This window comes from Leuciscus leuciscus (genome assembly GCF_965113295.1).
Source record: "Leuciscus leuciscus genome assembly, chromosome: 12".
Lineage (NCBI taxonomy): Eukaryota > Metazoa > Chordata > Actinopteri > Cypriniformes > Leuciscidae > Leuciscus > Leuciscus leuciscus.
In genome coordinates this window covers 17,986,959-17,993,733 of record NC_138736.1, presented here as the reverse complement: position 1 = coordinate 17,993,733, position 6,775 = coordinate 17,986,959, and positions in this window count along the sequence as shown.

The window sequence follows — 6,775 nt, the reverse complement described above, 5'->3', positions numbered from 1 at the left end:
GAAGGACCCTTAGAAGTTTCAAGAAAGCCCGTGTTTTTTTCACAGGAGTGACCTCCTAAGAATCCTTGCCAAGTCCAACAATACCAAACATGCCAGGTTTCGCCTTATGGTTTTTGTAAGTGTCATTTAGAGCTTTAAAATTTTTTGGTTATCTTCAAAGCCGTTAGTCTGATCTAGACAACAACAAAAAAACAAAGGAAATTTGAAAACATAGGTAAATAGCTAAACAATAATGCCAAATGTTAAAAATATGATAGGAACAAAAAAAAAAAAAAAAAAAAATCCAATCAATTTCACCCATGGATTATTTTGATGCTCACATGTTTGAAACGAACAATGAGGGATTGTGATGGACAGGCGAACAAATTTGTTTTGTATCGGGACTGGCGAATCCCCGTCCATACTGTCAATAACCGTTCGCAAAGAACCGCCCACTTTAGTTACTGTTGCTATGTCTGACAAGCGACGCCACTCTCACACCACACCAAGTTCTCAAGCAGTGAAAAATACATTGCGGATCAGAAAAAAGACTGCGCGCTGACAGACAAGTACTTTTGATATGAAACAGGGTCTCCGCGGATCCTTAAACAGTATTAAAATGTCTTAAATAAAATATAAGTTTTTTAAGGTCTTAAAATGTAATAAATTTCGCTAATTTTCGAAGAGTGGCATTAAATTTCATATGGGCGGCATTAAATTTCATCTGGGCAAAATGAAAGAAAGATATGTCTGGAGAAACTATTTTCCATGCTAACGTTATTTCACCAGCGCACGTCACTGTCTAATAGGCATGTCGCTTAAATAACGTTCGGAACGCGTCGCTGGGTAACACTGTTTGAGAGGGTCCTTTTTCACGCGGCACGGGTGTTTTTATATGAATGTATCTGAAGTGAACTGACGATCTTTAGAAAAGTTTCATTGTTATTACGATTGAATCTTTCTTTATCTTTCCTGATAAAGCAGCGTTTATGAGCTTTGCTTTGTGTACAGCCGTTACCGGGGAAACCGCTATTTCTGCCGCTCCTAAAGCGCCTCCTGCTGGCACCTCTTTGTAAACAGCCTTGCAAACCTGTATTAATACTAGTGTGGAGGTTTTCTATAATATTCACTCATTACAGTAAATTAGGGCATTCTAAGTCAATCTACTGCAGTATTTCCTCTCTCACTCAGTAGAAAATGTGGTTAACACCCAGTCATGCTTAAAAAAAAAAAAAAAAAATAAAAATAAAAAGTAATTTACCGTGAAACCGGTAGACTATAATTTAGCAAAATACTGTGATATGTATTTTTGGTCATACCGCCCAGCACTAGCATTAGGCAATTTTTCTGGATGTTTATGTTTGCACACCTTATCTTATGGTAAACTAAACTTACTTTATTTAAATATTTGACAGACATAGGCTATCTTAATAAAATTCTCTTGGTATCATTGCTTTAGTAATAAGTTGGCAGTTTTTATGTTTGTATAAGGGTTAGGGTTAGGGGTTGTGTTTTTCATATTTTTAGGAATGTACAAAGGAACTAAATCTCAGGAATATGCTCTCCATGTCAATGGATGGACCCTCTGTTAATTGGAAATTTATGAATCTCCTGCAAAAAGAGCATGCTGAGCAATTTGCTGGGACACAAATTCAAATTGTCAATTTGAATTGACAATTTCAAATTCTTTGCTGTTGTTTGGAAACTAATTCCCTTTTTTACTCCATCCATTTTTTGGACTGTGTTTAACTTGTCATTTACAATTTGATTTGTTATGTGCTGTTTGTACGTTATTTACAGCAGTATTGTTGTTGTATTGAGAAGGCAGTTGCCTGACATGCACTTTATGTTGCTAAATATACACTGACTATTTGCACTGTTGCTCAAATACAAATGTGCTTTGTTAACCTGAACAGCATAGAGTGTAGTTTTTATATATATGTTTGCCGTGGTAATGGTCTTAATTTTTATTCTTGAAGGTCTTAAAAGTCATTCAATTTGTTGAGCAAAAATGTGCAGATACTCTGTGAAACAAAGTCTCACCTTTCAAATGTAGTCATTTTTTAGAGACATTTAAACAATAAATACCGTTTTGTGACTCCTTAATGTGTCTGACAGATCGCTGTAGACCCGAGGCTCAGTTAAAGCTGCTTGTGAACCGATCATCTCTTCCTTCTAGTTAATTTATAGCATTAAAATAAACATGAATGAACATAAAAGGAATGTTGTTTTAAAGTGCTAAGACGTCAGAACACTTTGTTTTTCAAATTTAATTCCTCCTATGTTAATCTACTAACTCTCCTGACTGCTTTGTTGGACAAAATGGCGGATTATGATTAGTCAGATCGCCTGTCAATCAAACTCCCTGCGAAGGGTCAATTGAGAATGCCTGTGCGCACAATCCTGATCTAATCGACAACTTTGCAGTTGCACATAGGAAAGCCCGGAAAATCCCACTATAATGTAAGAGAGCATCTTTTTCATGTATTTGGACCTAGGCCTAACAATGTTTTATAATGCGCTGTCCCCATTGTTTTTGTGTTGTTTTTTTGTTTTGTTTTTGGTGAGCGTAGGCTACTCCTGATTTTGTTAGTCATCTCATCTCTTATATGCTGTGTATGATCATATCCTGCCCTATTCATGGTAGCCTACTCGCGGACATTGCGTCATCAATGTCATCAATTGCGTCATCAAGGGGCCCGCCTTGATAATCCTACTTAAGAGCCCAGTGTTGGCTCGTTACGCCACTGAATATAATTGTCTAAACTCCTTATCAAAATTAAATATTTACAACAAATCTGACACATATATATGGGCACACTTTGAGTACTACTAATAAAAGTGGTGGAGATCAGGCAAGACTATAAGAAAACTAGGCAAAAGGTGCTATAACTGTAAAAACGCTTTAAAACCATATATTTCCTATGGCAAACAGCCTGTATTGGCTGTAAATGGACTTTTTCATCTATGATGGCAGTTGTTAAATGCTTGCTAAATAAAACTTAATGTCTTTTGATGCTTGTGTGCTTAAAGGCCTTAAAGGCCTTAACTGCTTGAACCCCAATAAATGCTGCTTGCAGCTTTAATTAGGGGCCAAGCACCGAAGGTGCGAGGCACCTGTTGTATCTGTTCCCGTTCTTATTATTCTTCTTCCGCCATGGGAGTCTATGGCAGCCCATAGAACCGATTGCAAGAAAGTTGTTTTGGTTTGACATTCTGATAGAGGACAGTCCCAACATTAAATACACCAATTTTGGTGTTTCTAAGTCATTCCCACTAGCGCCACCACCTGTCCAAAGTTTCACTTTTATTTTGCTAAAAACTTTTGAACCTTGTGGCCAATCAACAAAATCGGCCATTTTGGCTGTCGGCCATTTAGAATTTTGTGCTAAAATGCTTTATTTTAAGAATGCATGAACGAATTGTTACGAAACTTAGCATTGGTCATCAACACGATGTCCTGAAGGAGCGTGAGAAGTTTCGAAACAGCGCCACCTATGGTGAATTTGTTTATTCAAATGCTTATAACTTTGGATGTGATCGACTTATTTTCACAAAACTCATTTCTTTAGACTCCTGAATCGTTGCCAAGTCCCACGATACTAAACATGCTAGGTTTCGCCTTACGGTTTGTGTAGCGTTGTGATTTAGCGCTTAAAAAAACATTTGGCTTTATCTTCGAAACCGCTTGTCCGATTGAGACGAAACCACCGTCAGAAGTTTGGAAACATAGGTCGATAGCTAACACTAATGTCCAAATGCGAAAATATTGATGTTTAGGGGTAGTAAATTCCAATCAAAGTCATGAGTCAGTCATTTTTTACGTGTTTTTTCATATAAATGTCTATAACTCTGAAGTGAATCGAGATATTTTCACCAAAATTGATACACATATGTATGGGCTCACTCTGAGGACACGTAAAAAAAAATTGTGGGACTGAGCCTCTTGGTGGCGCTATAATAGAACAAAACATGAAATTCCCACTGACTTCAATACAGTTTTGTGAAATAAAATGCTATACTAAACAAATGCATTGGTGTAATATTACGAAACTCAGAATGTGCCATCAGCACCATCCCCTGAAGGTACTCAAAATATTTCGAAACAGCGTTATAACAAAGTTATAACAAAATAACTAAAACAAAATATTAAAAGTTATAACAAAGTTTTCCAAAAAGGCTAATAACTTTTGAATACATTGGCCTATTGTACTGCAACTGGTCTTAATAGATTCCTTGGGTCAAGCCGAGAACATAGATAGAATAAGTTTTCTTTACTTGGCCTAACTTCCTGTCCGCCATCTTGATTTTCATTCAAAACCTACTTTTTTTAACTCCTCCTAGACCGTTTGTCCGATTTTCAACAAAATCGAATCGTATCATCTCAAGACCATGCCGATTAAAAGTTATGGATTTCGTGTCGATAGACATAACCGTTTTCGTATAGCGCAGCAGCAAAGTTGAGGCATGATGCCAAAAGCACTATTCAGGCTTTATTTCTGCATTGCCTTGACATATTGACACAAAACTTTGTATGTGTCACTGTCACTTCACTCTGACCACATCACATCAGTTTTGTAACTGCGCCACCTATTGGTCGAAAGTGATAATCCATTAAATCATATTTTGAATGACTTTTTATATTATTTTTCAGCCATTTCACCTAAAATCCTCTTTAACCCTCTGAGGTCTGAGCTGTTTTCTGGGCCATGGAGGTGTTCTGACATGCTCTGACATTTGTGTTTTTTTCTGTTACTAGTGACATTTTCATGGCTAAAGTCTGATTACACTGTATTCAGCACAAACTCTGCTACAATAATTTATCAGCAGCATGTATGTAAAAGTTTGTAGTTTTGAGATAATGACATTTATGCGTGGTTTGTGAAAATACAAAAAAAAATTCTCACTGAAATAAGGCCATGAAACCCATACTGATTATTTCTTCACAAGACTTTTGAAAATTGTATGACATAGCCTAGAATATTTGCTCCAAAACTATGTGAAAATCACCCTGACTGCTCATTCAGATAAGACAATATATTGATTTAAAATTTCTAAGGCGTGTTTTGTGTGACAAAGCCATATGCGAAGAGGCGTGATCATCTCATAAATATGTAAGCTTTTAACACCCTATTAGGAGCAATCAGGCCCTGTCATTCAGAGCAACCTTGCACAAAGAATGAGGAGATTTAAAAAAGAATGGCTTTTAGATTGTTTGGATTTATTTACACAATCCAAAAATACAAATGACAAAAGAGCACATTGAAAACAATGATCCAAAGACAGAGACCTTTGTGCCATTCCTAAAAACATTGTACATACCTTTAATTTCCAAGGTGTTTGATTTTCACTTTACCATGTTCATGTACAGAGACTCATGTGAATGTTGAAGTCAGCAGGACTCAGTTGCATCTGGTCCCTGAAAGAAAAAAAAAAAAGAAAAAACTGTGAACATAATGATATCAAGAGAAACTATAGGGCTGCACGATTTTAGATTTTTCTGGTTAAAATTTATTTTTAAAATTCACAGAATACACACACACACACACACACACACACACACACGTTTCCAACAACATATAATGAACACCAGGTTTGTTGTGCCTTGTAGGCATAGGCTACACAGTGCTGCATAAAATAATAATAACAATAAATTAAATCTTCCAAAAGATTTCAAGAACAACTACGCTAGAGAAAAATATATTGATTATCATATGTTACTTCAAATGTTTCCATTCGTTATGATGATATGAAATGAGATAATTGTAAAAACATAAAGCCTAATGTTTGGTGCATTTTTCCTTTCAAACGCAATCGCGCTCCAAAATATGATACATTAAAACCCACAGCGCGCTCCAAAATATGATACATTCAAACGCCATCGCGCTCCAAAATATTAAACATTATGGTTATACATATCTATGTTTGAGCAGATATCCACAAACAGTATTTATCAGGAAACACGGGTCTAAATAGTATAATATTCACCATATACAGTATCTAGCAACAGTTCAACTGCAATGTGAAGTTTATGCAACAATACCATAAACTAATAAGTAAGAATTTCTTACCTTACATCTTTCTTGTCTTCAAATCGCGTTCTTCTTCTTCTAGGGGTAAATCCAATGTAAGCTCAGACGTGTCTTCCAAACTCGACGAAAAGCAGAGACTTGTGAAGTTTTTTGGTGTTTTGTGTTTGAGGTAACAAGGGCGTTCGCGTCCCATGTGGAGATTTGCATGTGAATCTCTTTTGCGCGAGTGGGCGTGTCAAATTAAAAAGTAATTAGCAAGCGTTTGAGATACTGGACATCCTGTTGGTTTTATACAAATTACTTAAACAGAGAATATTTGTTTGCAGTTTGAATCCGATCATTTAAAAGTACACACTTAAATGTGTATAAAGGTGTATGGCTCATAAATGTGTGAGAAGTATTCGCTGAGTTTTGTTTCAGTTTATAGACGTGCTCAAGAAAAAAAAGTTCACCGCGACGGAGAGGCAGAACGCACACCCTGTTTATTTTCTTTATTTTACAAAAGCACAATGTTTTGATTTGATTGTAAGTGGACACATACAAAAGTAGAAATGTCACAGATTATTTTTTTATATTTCTTTTTTCTGTATAACCATAAATGACGGAGTAATTTAAGTTTATGTTGCTGCTATGTGAAAAAAATCCAGCAAAACGCGTCGGCGCGTTTCTCGACCTCAGAGGGTTAAATGTCTTTAATTGCTCATTGTTGCAGTTGGTCTGACACTTTCAGACATGTCGAAATGTCTTGTCGTCTTATTCTGCTT